The sequence below is a fragment of the Tamandua tetradactyla genome, chromosome 10, assembly GCF_023851605.1.
Source record: "Tamandua tetradactyla isolate mTamTet1 chromosome 10, mTamTet1.pri, whole genome shotgun sequence".
Lineage (NCBI taxonomy): Eukaryota > Metazoa > Chordata > Mammalia > Pilosa > Myrmecophagidae > Tamandua > Tamandua tetradactyla.
The window spans coordinates 79,633,609-79,649,657 of NC_135336.1; the positions used below are offsets into that span (position 1 = coordinate 79,633,609).

The window sequence follows — 16,049 nt, forward strand, 5'->3', positions numbered from 1 at the left end:
ATTTTAATACATAGATAATAATTTTAATATTAAACTATGCATTTTATCAACACTTTAATTAATGTTAACCACATGTTTCATTATTGTTAACAATTCCAAACTCTTTTTCAGTCCTACTTTTAGCAAAATTCTTGCTTTAATTAAAATTTGAGGGGAAAAATCAATGCTATGTTAGAGGAGGTCATTTTCAGTCTCATGAATAATTATTCATTTTCTCATTTTTAATTGTTTTTCCAAAATTGTGTTGAAGCATTGATTTGGATTTATAAAAGATATATTCGTACATCTGTAAACACATTTTGAATAGAAACCCAGATTGCAATGGAATGTAGATTAGTAGATGAAATACTGAAGTATTGGGTGCAATTCTAAAATAAATAAGGATAGTCACCATTCAAAAGAATAATGTTCCTGTTTTCTGAAATAGCAAATATAGAAACTTTTTAAAAATACTCGTGTCATACAGTGTAAGTGAAAACTACCTGCATGTTATCAAAAAGTTGGGAATATATAAAGTGTACTAAAAAATTGAAAGTGTGTAGGTTCCTGTACTCAATCATTGGCCTGACCCATGAAAAATAAAAAGGAGCTAAGAAAACTTCCAAAATCTGTTAAACACAGAAATAAACTCAAAGGAATATTTGAAATTCACTGTCTTCTTTGGCCAGGCTTATATGACAAATACCATACAAAAGGTTGGCATAACAGCAGGAATTTGTTGGCTTATTGTTTTGAAATATTTTTTTATTGTAAAATGTAACATATATGCAAAAAAGTAATAATTTTCAAAGTACATTCATTGTTTTGGAAGGTAGAAGTCCAAAATCGAAGCGTTGCATGGGAGAACTTTCTCCCCAAAGCGAAGCACTATGGTGCTAGCTTGTCCCAGTCCTTCAGGTTCTTAGCTGGCATCCTGACACGTAGGTGTCTCCCTCTCCTTTTGTCTGCTCCTCTGGTTTGCAATCTCTTCCCAGTTCTGGCTTCTCCTGTGACTTTCTCTGACTTACTGCATGTGAATTTCTTCTGTTTTTAAAGGACTCAACTAATGTAGATTAAGACCCACCTTGATTGAGTTGGCCACATCTTAATTAAAAATAACATCCTCAAAAACTCACATTTACAATGGATTCAAAGCCACAGGAATGTAGATTAATATTAAGAATACTTTTTTTGAGGCAGTGAATAATATAATCTGTCATACTCATTCTGCCAGTTATGTACTAACTGTTTTAGTCAGGGCCAAACTAATGGTCATAGATGCATGTTTGAGTATTTTTGCCTGTTTGACATTTTAAAATATCATTAAAATGCCATAATTTTTTTTTCTAGTTAGAAATAATTTTAGATTTACGGAAGAGCTTTAAAGGAAATGCAGAGAGTGTTCCTTTACCTTTCACCCAGCTTTCCCTAATGTCTACATAAGCTTGGTACATTTATCAAACTAATATGTCATCACTGGTACCATAACATCAACTAAACTATGGACTAGATATATTATAAATTAATATTCAAAACAGTTTTCCTGATTATGTATTCTCCAATTAAAAATAAAATTGTTAAATCAACCAGAATACAAGCATAAAGAATTTTGTCCTATAATAATCTCTACTGCCTAAAGATACCAGAATTTCTACTCAGCAGGCAAAATCCATGTGCATTAAGCAAACTTAAATATTTAAATGAATTATACTTCTCTTTTTGTTTAAAATAATGTTTAGCTAGAAATGAAAATTCACGGTTAATAATTAAACTTACATTTCCATGGTTTGAATTGGAAGTGCTTCATATACAAATTAATGAAAATTTTCATAATCAATAGTCCTCCACATCAAATTGTCGAACATGCTTCTCTTTCCAGCTCACCATAATTCACCGTCAGGTTCTTCCAATTCTGTAGGTGTTTCTGTTTTATCAGTAATCACCATTTGCATCATCTTCAGGTAAACCTAATAAATTTTCACAACAAATCTCAGTCTGTATCCTGTCTACATAACCAAGAGATGATTGTCATTTAGGAAATATAGAATATAAAATCCCACCACTGAATTATTTTTCTAGTGGATCTCCACTTACTGCCTTTGTTCCCAAAAGTCTAGTACAAGATCTGGCATAGCCTGGTTATTCAGTATTTTATTGCATAAAAATACCTGTGCAAATCCACGAGATAATTTGAAGCAGTCAACATTTTGTTGTGAAGTACAGTATTTGATATTTACCTCAAAGCTTTATTGTTAAAAACCCACTGATGATATAATCAATTTTCAGTTTATTCAACATTTCCTGAATGCTCCATGATAGTTGAAGAAATACACTTCTGCAGAAGTATCTGTAGTTCTCCTGCATATATAGTAAGCATATAACAATATATTAGGACAAATTTCTTTCTATTAAAATGCTAATTAGTTTTGTAATGAAAATGCACAGTTTTGGGCTCCTTTTGGAAACATTTTATAAAAGTTATTTCCTATAAATAGTTCATCCATAATCATTGTTGAGCATGTAACAGTTTGGTTTTCTTAGTATCTGAAAGAAGGGCAATGATTATTTAAAATACAGAACAGAAACAATGAGAATAAGCATCATAACTCAACTGAAATTAGCATTAATCCAAAAGAATATTTCTTTGAAATTATTTTGCCATATAATAATGTTACATAAGTTATACTTTTCTAAATTAGGGGATAATTTTTTACCTTCTGTTATAGTGCCATTAAAAGTAATAAAGGCAATAACTGAGATGACTTTTTGTTACTTAACATCTTTTTATTTTAAATATGTCTCAAAATGACGGAGAATGCATTTAGCACTATCTCTCTCTTTCTCTGTAACTGTCTGTCTCTCAACACACCCATACTCACACTCCTACACAGGTGGGCCATTTTAACTTCTCTATTTGTGTTTGTATACTTTCTTCTTGAAAAATATGCTAACAATGTATTATGTTTTATGGTATATTAGCAGGCATCTTTTTCAAATAATTAATAAATTATTTATGTGGCCCAAAGACTCGAGCCTAAAATAATTTCTACTTCTTTGTTATCATCATGGTTGATAATTCCTACCAGTTCTCAATGAACTTCTTTTTTACAAAATGCTGCATGGTTTTTGAAAATACAAATAGTATTTTACACGTTGGCTCCTAGCTGTGAGGCGATGGGTTTAAAAGCCTTGAGAGATCTCCCTTTTCTTTTTAGTGCAGGGATGGTTCTGGAAGAGGACCTGCAGATTTCCTGCAGTTTCCCAGGGACTAAAAGTTACTAAATAAACATTGCAGGCTGTGCTTCAAGTTACTGTCCCTCAGTGTCTCTTTGATTCACTCTTTTTACAATTGCCTGAGTGAAGCTGTGTTTCCTTCTGTCATTTTCTTCAATTTCACTATTTTAGAAACAATTTTAAGTAATCGCTGTTTAGTTTTAGCTCTAAACTACTAAAGATTTAAAGTTTCAATAAGTTTCAATGTTTTTTCCACAAAAAAAAATTCTCTACCAGGACTGTTTCCCTGATTAAATTATTTCCAGCCTAATTCCATATTTTTGTTGGGGAAAATGTGGTCTAATCTGCAGGCAGTGGAAAGTTTCCAGTACGTTAAAATTCAGAACAAGCATATCTTGGACTGTTTTCTCTGTGCCCATAAAAAAAAAAAAAAAAAAAAAAAGAAGAACTAAATGTGAATGTTATATCTAATTGCAATCTTCATGAATTTAAACGATTCATATAAATCAGAGTATACAGGGAGCTAAGCTAAGGGGAAAATTGAGCTAAAAGGCAGTTTTAAATAAAATTACTTGTCTACCAAAAACTTCCTCACATATCTTAAGATGAAGACATACATTCATACATAATTCTGTGCTCAGCCTGCTCTCTGACTATATTATAAAGAGAAATTCTATGCAAATGTGCCATTTTAATTTTTCAAAAAAATTCTCAACTTTTCTATGTATACATAATTTTATGAATCAGACAAACAAGTGATTTGAAGAAACAAAATTAATTATTTGGGGAAGATATTTGTGAATTTTCCATGAGTGTTTTATAGGAATTTAATGCAGGGAAGGATGAAAGTATTCATAGTTCTCAGGAATTAAAAAAATAAAAATAAAAAAAACAGTTTGTCTCACTGATGGCATACATTCTTCTGGGCACATTAAGATTCAGTGAAACTATATCTTTTGCAAGAATATGACTTATAAATTCTTCTTGAGCCTAGTGAAGAATCCCTGTAGGCTGACCATCAAGGCTGTTTAGATAGTAGTAGATTTAACTATAGGGAATTTTAGAAGACATTTAAATTGCATACAACTAAACATTCTGAAATCATGGCAAACATTATTCCCTATTTTAAACATTAAACACAATATGACTTTTGGTTTTTAAAATCTCTTGTTATAAACATTAACTGCTTTCTGTATTGGTGTTATATAGACATGCTCAAAGATGGAGGTAGAGTTTCTCTCCAGATGCTTACATACATTGGGCAGGTTTCAACATCGTCTTTTCTTCGTATCTCTCTATGGGGAATAAAGATCATTGCAGACTGGTATGATCAGAAACAGTTTCAGAGACTGCCACCACTGGGTCCTCACTCCATTACTTCATATGTGGAACCTGGTGACAGTGTTATCACATTTTCTAAGGTTGCCCTCTCAAATGTTCCTTCTGTATGCTGATATCAGATAACCTTTTACACTAAAAGCACTGTTTTGATGTCTGTCACTACCCCTGTCGAAAACACTATTATACAATGATATCTAAAATAGGATACACATACTGAAGATTGTGTGAAAAATCATCTGTAAGAGTGCATAAAGAAAAAAGTAGGAAATATTCCCATTTTTCTCATAAATGAAATAGAGTCAAATCAAATTGAAAATGATTGATGCCTTTCTTTGCTATCCTATCTCAAATCATCCCTCTACATAAATGCCTGGCTCAGTCAGACTTGTCCCTTCCTCATGGCAGACATGCCATTCTACTTTCTTATGACCATGCCCTAGTTAATATTACTCTTCTTACCAATCTTCAAGTCTCAATCTAAATTTGAATGTTTATGTGAGTGTTCAATTGATTAAGTATGAATACACTTACCCTCCTTTGTAACCCTATAGTAAAAATGGTTCACACTAGTGTTTTTTGTGAGCTGCTCATCTTGTAACATAAGTTCTATAAAATAATTTGTGAGTCTCTATCTTGACTGCCTTCCTTAGAGCCTTTTTGTAGTGTGATCTCGATCTTTGAATCTTAAACATCACTTGAGATGAATGAATGCTTATCTCTTTACTAGGTTTGCTTATACTCGAATAAAATTAAATAGTTAATAACTATTTCCAAACATTGATTATCACCATGTCTCCAGGCCAAATTCAATTAAACCCTCTAATCAAGTTAGCCTTTTTCTTCCTTCTTTAGATCTTCCAGAGATTCTACAAGCTTTTCTGAAAATGAATGTTATATACTTTACTGTTCTCTAGATGAACTGTTCTCTAGTTCTATTGAATATTAATACAGCATTTTCCATCTACCAAATTTAAAACCACATTTCCATCATAGCATTTTTTTTGTTCATTTTATGACTAGAAATTGACTCTTGCATGGCTGTAGACAGTAGTTTCCTTTCCTCTAAGAAGGAATTTCAATTGTTCTTACTTCTTCCCTCCACCATTCGGACCAAATAAAACTGCATTCAACCACTGTGTAACACATGTCACTACTGCTGCTGACTCTCCTAAACCTAAAGAAGGAGTTCTCTGGTTGTGGGCCACTCTTGTGCAGTCTGGCAACATACACATCACAGTGAATCGTTTAAGTATTTCTCATATCACAAAAAAATGAGTATGCTCTGTGAAGCTGCTTCAACATGGAAAGCCTTTCTAATAAACCTTCACCATCACAACTGGTTATGTTGTGACACAACATAAGAATTTGCAGCAAGAACCTTGGATATGAGGCTCAAGGACTGAGACCTTCTTTCCAGGGTAGGGATTCCTTATAAATACTCAAACCATATCCTCTGTATCTAACTGTCTGCCTTGACCAGTTTCTCACTTTGTCCTACCTGTATTTGTTCCGGTTTCTCTCTTTCTTGGCATTCATTGTGTGAACAATTTTAGTGAATTACCTTTGCTACAGGTTTAATTCTATCCTCTAGAAAAGATATGTTGAAGTCTTTCTTAATTTGAAAACTGCTGGAATGCGATATACCAGAAACAGAATGGCTTTTAAAAAGGCGAATTTATTAAGTTGCAAGTTTACAGTTCTAAGTCCATGAAAATGTCCAAATTAAGGCACCAATAAGTGCTTACCTTCACTCAAGAAAGGACAATGAAGTTCAAGATTTCTCTCTGAGCTGGAAGGACAAATAGTGAACTCTGCTACCTTTCTCTCCTGGCTTCTTGTTTGATGAAGCATTTTCCTTCTTCATCTCCAAAAGTCTCTGGCATGTGAATGGGTGATGTATCCCCATCTTGAATGGGTGATGTATCTCCATGGAAACCATCTGATCAAAAGTTACTACCCATTGTTGGATGGGTCAAAACTCCATGGAAACAATCGAAAAGCTCCTACCCAGCAATATGGTATAAGGATGAATGAATTTGGCTTTTCTGGGATACACAACATATTCAAACTCACACCAGGTCTAATGTCCAATACTTTAGAATGTGACCTGGAATTAGGGCCATTGCATTTAGACAAGTTAAAATGAGTTCATACTAGAGTAGGGCGGGTCCTTAGTACAATATAACTGGTGTCCATATGAAAAGGGGAGAAGTCATACAGACACAGAGAGAGGGAAGATGGACATGTAGCAGCGAAGGCAGAGATTGATTTATGGTACATGCCAAGGAACACCAAGATCTAGCAGAAACCTCCAGAAGCCAGAAGAACGTGGAACAGATTCTTCCCTACAGCATTCAGAAGGAGCATGGCCCTTGTCTTTAGACTTCCAGCCTTTAGAACTATAAGACTTTACATTTCTGCTATTTTAAGCCATCTGTTTTGTGATATTTTATTATAGCACCCCTGGCTAACTAATATATTTCCCTTCTTTTATCTTAGGAGGTACTTTGTTAGTGACTTCAACCTTTAAAACTGTGATTTTGGGCAGAATTTTTGCTCAATGGTTTGTCAATGTGAAATGAACATATATGTATGCACACATATGTATATGTATATTCTGACTAATGCAAATGACCATGTAATTGATCATCGTCATTGAAATAACAATCCATGTTCACTCATTTAACTCAACCAATAATTTAAGAGGACCTGCTACATGTTGAATAGAGTTCAGATGCTAGAGATATGGTAGTCAATGAGGCAGTAAAGTCTTTGTCATCTTGGAGTTTACATTCTGGTAAGAGAAGAAGAAATTTTAAAACAAATAATCAAGTAGTTATATGACATGTGAAGAATGCTAAAGCAGAGCAAGCTGATAGAGTGTGACTAAGGATGAGAGTGGGATGGGGGAGCAAATTTAGAAAGAATGGTCAAGGTGGGACTCTCTGAGGAGGTAACATTTAAGCAGAACCCCGAATGAAGTGAAGAAATGATCACACAAAGATTATTAAAATTTTGAAGAATATGTTAAAGATAAGTTATGACTTGACTTCCGATGCATGAGGTTCCTGCCAACACTTCATGAAAATTTAGTGTTCTGACTCATGAAAATCGAGCCATCTTCCCTTTTCAAAACACACACACACAAACACCCACACAGAAGTCATACTTTTTCTTGGTTAATCACAAAATTATAGAATGACTTAACTTTTCATTCATTAAACAATTTGTGACAAAGCGCCAGGTATTGTTTAAAGTCAGGGTACAATAACAAAAAATAACCCTGTCTTTATCTTTCTTATTAACGCAAATGTGTGTGCATGTGTACCTAGTGTGATTTTATTTTCTTAACTTTTCTGCCATTTGGGCTTAATCAATTAGTTCAGTCGACTTTTTGAGTCCCACGTTTTATCAAATATTCACTCCAGTTGCCTTTGAAATTCATTCTGGTGGCTTTGAGATATTTAATTTGTTCAAGGTATTATTATTCCAACCTGTTTATTGGTGCAGCTAATAAATATGAACACTGCCTTTCATATAGCTCCTCTATAATAGAGTTTGAAAACATATATTACACTTTGAAATGAAAAAAAAAAAAAATCTCCCTGACTTTGTCCTTATCTTAAAGTAGTGATTTTACTAAAGCTAACTTCTGTGATCCTCCATTTACAAAATATTCAAAACAGCCTCAATGAATCTGTTAAAAAAAAAAAAAAGATCTAATTCACTATATGTGCTTACTTATTCAATAATCTGAAACCTAGCCTCTTAAAAAAAATCCTCAGGGCTTTATGGAAAAAACACCTGCTCTGAGTTTCTGTCGCAGATATCAAGTATTCATATTTCTTAATATATAAAAAAGGAATTCTATAAAAGAAACAGGTTGCACTTACGTTTGTCATTAAGCAAGTAGTTAGTACCACAATTTGCATTTTCATGGGCCTAATATGCATTTTCATTCTCTAGATATATGAGAAAATTATCACAAATTGTTCTAGTGATGGCAATTAGGATTAGTAATTTATTCTCCTTTGCATTTTATTAAGCTTTACTAAACACAGGTGAATCTCATAAAATATAATTTTTTTTACTTCTAACATTATAAATTTGCAAAACAAAGTAGAACACATGACTTCTTTCCCAAGATTCCAACCAAATCTTCAACTGAATCAGTATGTGATTAAAAGGAACCTATTGACCTTATTTTTAAAAATAATTCATGTTATTTTTTCTATTTGAGGGCTTAATTCAGGCAGACTGTCTCAATTCAGAAAATACTGAAATGTAATCATTTCATTATATTCATATTTTCAAATCTGCAGTTCTTGATTCCCATTGAAATTTTAATATATAAATAGTCATTTTTTTCCATTTAAAATATCAAGATTCATATTTTTCAATATCATTTTTTAAAAGCTCTTCTAGTGGATTTATGTATATAAAATGTGATTTAACAGTTTACATGAGGAACTCATAAGAAAATGAATTATGCATGTAGATGTTTGGTCATTACATTACTGGCCTCAAACTTTAAATTCTCTAAAAAAATTTTTTTGAAATTATTTCTGTCAAAATATTGTATAACCTTTCAAAATAACAGTATAATATGTAATATAATATTTCCATAAAATGCCCAAATTTTTAATAAGAGATCTCTTGCCAAATTTTTTAGAGATGTGAAAATCCTGGCAAGACTGCATGTGAATTTATTTGAAACATTTAAAGTGAGATTAAAAATTAAATAAATTAGTGTTAATCAGAACAATAAGACAACAGGTATATAACTGTTCCCAAATATCTACAGAGAGTAGAATCTTTTATGTCCTGCATTTTATTTAAAAATAATGAACAATGGATTAAAAGTAATTTAGATATTTGGATTCATTATAGGAGTGAACAAACTATTTAAGAGAAATTTTACTTACCTTTATAAGTTTTCCAAAGAAATAATATCATGGCTTCCTTGGAACTAGAGAAACAGGTATTTTTTAATATGTTAAAAAAAAAAAAGCAACCTGCCCAATATTGCACTTGATGCATTGATTTTGAATCTTGTTCACATTCTGACTGTATCTCTGGACTTCCTATGTGATTTGGTGTATTGAATATGTCTTAGTTTCCTAGGGCTGCTGAAACAAAGTTCTTGAAACTGGGTGTCTTAAACAACAGAAGCTTTTTGTCTCACAGTTCTGTTGGCTAGAAATCCAAAATCAAGGTCTCAACAAGGCCATGTTTCCTCAGCTGTCTGTAGGGTGCTAGCAGTGGATGCTAAAATTCCATAAGGATCTTTGCTTCTGGCATAATCTAATTTGCTTCTGGCATAAGACACCTTTGTCTTGGTTACATGACCATTTCCTCCCTGTATCCCTCCTATTAACAAGAAGAATTTTCTCTTCTTATAAAGACACTGGTCATATTGAAAAACGGTTCGTCCTAATTCAGTTTGTTCTTTTCTTAACTAGTAACATCTCCAAAATCCTTATTTCCAAAAAGGATCACATTCATGAGACCCAGAAAGTAGGACTTGAACAGGTCTTTCTGGATGACATAATTCAAAGCATAGCAGAAAAGAACCTAGTAAAAGGGCAAGGACAGTTTATTCCTCACTATTTGGAAATGTGGTTGAAAATCATGAAAAGAATACATGAAATGAAGTTGTTTAATAGTTAAAAAAATGACAAATGGTTTGGTCAGTTTTGCATAATAAGGGAAAGTGGGTGGTAAATCCATCTTTGACAATGGGGAACCTTAGAATCAGAATCATTGTTAATTGGATAGTCTGAACCGACTTGGCTCTGAATCTCTCATCAGTGCGTTTTTACTATGATTATAATGTGCTCCCATGAAACTTAAGTTTCTTAAGAAAAACACTGCATTTTATCCATCTTAGAATTCTGGGACTTCATGAAGGACATCAGCACGGATTTACATTGTTTAGTCTAATAAGTATAAAGAAGCATGATTAAGCAAGATACTATGAGAAAGAGGTTATACCCTTTAATAGTTTGAACTAAATTTAAAAAGCATATATAATATTATTTTTGAAACTTTATCATTTTAATTTTTATGTACAACTAACATTCTTGTAAAGAGAGAATAAATTTGCATTTCCCTTATATTCCAATGGTTTGAGGATTTTGTGGATCCTTTTTTTTGTAGATTCCTTATTTTACATGAGATTTTTTGTATTCTGCTTTATAAGCCAGCACTGTTCTATGCAATGACACATAACTTTAACTTAATGCAGAATCATGTTCAAAATCAGGCACTGTCACTTACTGACTGTCAAACTTACTGGCTGGTTGATCTGCCTGAGCCCCTATTTCCTTAATTTTGAATGAAGAATGTAACCAGACTGTGTTAGTCTAAGACTAAAGTGAAGTGCCATCAGATAAAATTTCAGCAGTGCATTTATCCCTATAAACAAAAAAGTTTTACTTGAAAAAGCAAAATAAACTGTAAATGTTCAGCAACAAAGACTAATTCAATAGGTCATAAAGGTGTAGCAGAGTCCTCTTTGGGTCACATTCTTTAGATGTGACACTTTGACATATGTAAAGAATGGTGATTCATAAATTACTGGATTCTTGCTTTGCATTAAAAAAACGTATTGACTTTGAGAAAGCTGGAAACTATGCATGAATGTGTCCTGCTGACAAGATCCTTACAATAGAAAAGTTAAACACCAAAATAGGAAGCATGATCAATAACAGAAAGAGAAATGATGAATAGAAAAAGTTATTAAAAGGTTATAAAGCTAGTATGAAACTTGGAGTTTCTATAAGCATGGAGGAGGCAGGAAATCATTTAATTACCAAAGCTTCCTTCCCACTCCCTTTCCTCCCCTAAGAAGAACTTGTATCAGAAAAAGGATATTAGTGGGTATGAAACTTAGAGAAGGAGCAATTTTATGAGTGAAAAATAAATTTGAGCTATTTTTTAATCAAGAGATTTCATGAGTATTTTCTAAAAAAAAAAAGAGACTGTTGATTTAAAGTATAGTAAGAAACTTTTGGTAATTATATTTCTATCATATTTTACAAACTGTGGGTCCTGAAAAAAGTGCACCAATTGAACTCTTCTAAGATGAATATTTTTTCATTCTAACACATCTTATGTTTGAAATGAAAAATGTGTGAATTGTTTATGAGTCAAATAAATGTTTAATGGAATATTTATGCTTCTTAAATCAAGGTTTTATGTAGGGAGTAGACTTCAAGAAACGGCCATCAATTTCGAAGAACAGTATGCATTTCCTATATAAAATCTTATGCCAGTTAATAGTCTTAATTGTTGCATCATTTGTTTATTTCAATGCATGACATACTCATAATGAAAAAATAACATAAAGAAAAAATTAATGAAAATTTGGAAGCGATACTCTGTGATCTTAAAAGACTGTCATCAAAATATTATTTTGAGTAAAAGCCTCACAAAACAACACATTATCATTTGATTGTTTCATTTTTCTTTCTACTATTCATCATTGTATATATCCATATGAATATATACTATGATTGTATTCTTAAGCAACTAGTATAAACTTGGAACAGAATATAATTTGTACAAAAATAAAATTTAAATTTTCAACTGTAAATGAAAATATAATTGAATTAAGATTGTTCATACATAAAAATTATTTTAAAACTATAAGGGTACATGGCATTAATAATGGAATTTTCCGTGAAGTTATCCTTTTATGTGTAAACTGGCATCCCAGTACGAAAAAGTTCTACATTATAAATTCAGCAAATAAAGTCATTTTTATTATTTTTCAAACCTTTTACAGACTGCTGCAGAAAGGAAATCAGAATTTTTTCAAAAAAAGCAAAAAAGGTTTTCTGGCTTGTTTTAAGTGTTAAGAGAGTAAATGCTGAGATTTAGTTTGGAAACTTCAAGTACTTGATCATATTTTCCTGTCTACCTGGTGAGATTAACAACAAGTTTAATTTTAAATGATCAGTTATTCTACCTCCACCAAGCTTTGTGATTTCTCATAGGAATCTCACATGTCTAACACTTCTTGACAACAAGAACACTTCACTGTGAGTGAAGTGATACAGCCCATTACATTAGGGAGTCCTTATCTACTTATCTTGAGTGGCAGGAAAACTCCTTTGAGATCCAGGGTTAATGATAATGAGAGCATGGTTAAATTTAAACTCACTTTAGAACTTCAGAACTTTCCTCAGCCTAATTATTTGGCAAACATATAATTTATTTTGCTCCAAGGGTCATAAATATTTCGTAATCTCTGCTTCTCTTGACAGCCAGAGGGAAAAGATTTACAATACATTATCTGAACAAAACATAATTTTATTCAATTTCCCTTTGTTAATGTCTCATTCCTTTCTTAAAGGGAAATTGAATTTCAATTCTTATTTCTAGTATTATTTCCATACTTGAAAAAAAAAGCAAAGATGTTCATATTTTCATTTGTCAGTTTAAATGTCATCATTGTAATGTACGTCAATGTTTTATTGAATCTTTGTTTTGATAGCCATGTGACCAAAGGTCATTTATGAAATTGAATTATATTTAAATCAAGCAGAAACATTACATTAATGAGAGAAACCAGATTTTTTAAATGGCCTATCCCTCTTGACATGTTGAAGAAAAAAAATCTTATTTTTAAAAAAAATTTCCTAGAGAATTTCATTATGATTCCAAATCATGGTGACTGAATATAGCTATAAAATACCTTCATTTATGCCATTTGTCCTAGAGAACTTTTGCTACTTTGTAATCTAGATCTACTTGCACCTAATTTTTCAGCTTAAATTTTTATTAAAGTATAGGGAAAGGAGCCATCCCACACCTCAGTTTGTGGTGCTATTGTTCTATTGTATGGAAACATTTAGGGAAAGAAAATCTTCCTTTAACTAACCATAATTTGAGGTCCAACTCTATTACAGAGTGCACAGTTTCATTTTTCAAGTACTGGTTTGCTTTCAGGCTTCACCTTGGGTGTTTGAAAGCCCTATGTTTGGTAATATGCCAGTAAATTATAGCTGACTTAATATATATATATCCTCTCATTTCAGAAAGGCAAGTCAAATTACTGTACCAGGCTTTGCCTCCCCAGAATCTTTTCCTTTTCCTTTTCATTAGTTTTGTTCAAATTCATAGGGTCCTTTCTATTCCATTCAATGTACACACATTGTTAATAAGCTTCATAATAAGAGTTATTGTACCAAACCCTTTATAGAACTCAAAAACAGACTGACTTCTTCTATAGGAACTGTGAAACTTACATCAGTAGTTTTGGTGTTTAATATAATTGCATTTATTCAGAAGTTGAGAGACTGATTCTGCAATAATACTTGGTTGGATACTTGAGTAGTAAAACCAAATCCAAAACCTCAGAACTTCTTTCATGAGTCTAAAACATTAATCACTATGGAACCTTATTACAAAGGTTATTGCAGTGAGACCTTTTGCTGTTCAAGACCACTATATACCCAGGATCACATCAAGTCATATCATATTGCACTGCAGTAAAGAAGAGAGTAATTCAACCCTGAACTGCTTCATGACATCATATTGATTATCCCATGGCATAAGCATTCTGGCCATAAGACGTGAAAAATAAACACATTTTACTAGACCTAATTCAATTTGGTTTTAACTTTTTACATGTATTAATTTATTAAATTGATCAAAAATGCTAATTTTAACTCCTAAATTCCCTGATATGCTGACTATGAGGATGGCATATCAGTTCTTAAGGATGGCAAAATTCTAACTTTGGAGTTTTAGCTACAAGGTTTTTGGTCTATTTTCCTCCTTCCTTCTACAGTCTGCATGACCAGTTCCATACGTGTACTCACCTTCCCTCCATTGTTAACTGTATATACTTTTCCTACAACTGACGTATTATACTCATTGACTCCAGGTCATCACCTGGTTTTGAGCTACCTGGAAAAGCTCTCAGGTTGTTCAAGGATATAGGAAATCCTCGAATTTAAGCCTTGGTTTTCCCATTTATCCTGACAACTTCTAATCGGTTTACTTTTCCTGCCAATGAGTCTTTTCCCAGTTGATCTCCTTTAGCTCTGACATCATGATGCTTTGACAGGAATGTACACTCTCAAAAGAAAGCTTGGTTTAATAACAAAGTAAAGAATTAAACTGATTGGCAATGTTACCAGGTGGTAGTGTATTTTTTCTGCTGCTTTTTGAACATCTGCACTGGATTCAGTAAAGTCGGATGATATTTCAACAATATATTTTTGTCATTAATATGTATCCAGGGTTAACTATTTTATCTATTTTTAAACTACATTTTGGGTGAAAAAAAGAGCTCCATGGTATATTCAGAATCTTTTTCTCTTTTCTAGAGTTTAACAAGGAATTCAATTTCAATTGGATAATGACAATTAAAACAAAACAGCTAAACAAATGTAACGATAATGCATACTGGAGGGAGAATGGAACAAAAGGAAGTGCCAAAACAAATTAAGTATATTCATACTGTGTTGCGAGAAAAAAGTTTTCTGGTGAATTTATGGAAGATGCAATGAATTCTCGGAAATAGTATACTGATAAATTGAACTGGAATTTTATTGGATGATACCACCTTTAGTCAAGGTTCATATACAATGGTAACTCTGCAAATAGGATCCTTGTTATCTGTGATTTAACACTTATTTTATGATTGATTATACCTACCTCTGTTTAATTTATCATGCGACTTGGTTTACCATGAAAACCAAACATAATTTCCTTTTGATCGCTTATCAAAAGCATTGTCATTTCTAGTAGTTAGGTTTTTGCTTTGTTTAGCAAAAGCAGTTAAAATAGAGGTGACTAACGGATGTGGTAAATTCTAACAGAGTAATTTGTGAACATATAATATTTTGAAATTGCAATTGTATCCAAAGTTCTCTGGCAAATTACACAGAGGTTAACATAAGGCAGGAGATGTTTCCCATAATCCTCATTTCCCTGTACTTTTTCAGATTATTTTCCAACCTTTAAGTCACGTTGAATCCAGGTCTATTGTGATAAATAGTTAAGATAAATTCAGAGAGAAAAGGAGAAAGATGACGGCATTCAAGCTGGCATTAAAATAGTTCATTTTTATTTGAATATATAATAAATGATCTACATGAGCTGCAACACATCTTTGACATGTAAAGGAGGCCGGTTTCTATTTAGTGAATTTCCACTAAATTCTAAAGAAAACATTCGTACAGAATAGACTGAAACTACTTGTGGAAAGATGTTTTATTTAGATAATTATTATTTACTATGAATTAAAAAGGTGAAAAATATTTTACTTTCTGCTTTGTGAGTATAAGTATTATAAAATAAACTAATAATTCTCTTCTCAGAAAGTTGGTGCCTGGTGTTTCTTCAGCTAAAATTGAATTGAAGAAAAGGATTATTCACAAATCATTCTCTTCTTATATTTATTTACTAGTTTTTCAGGTATTTCATGAAAAGTTTTTCATGAGATCATTCACTCGACGTTGTAATTAGTTGATTTTTTT

At 32.2% G+C, this 16,049-nt stretch overlaps 1 protein-coding gene across 2 annotated transcripts in view; it reads left to right on the plus strand.

The window, feature by feature from the left end:
• NCAM2 (neural cell adhesion molecule 2) overlaps positions 1-16,049 on the plus strand; it is a 556,652-nt gene that overhangs the window by 477,551 nt on the left and 63,052 nt on the right. The window lies entirely within an intron of this gene.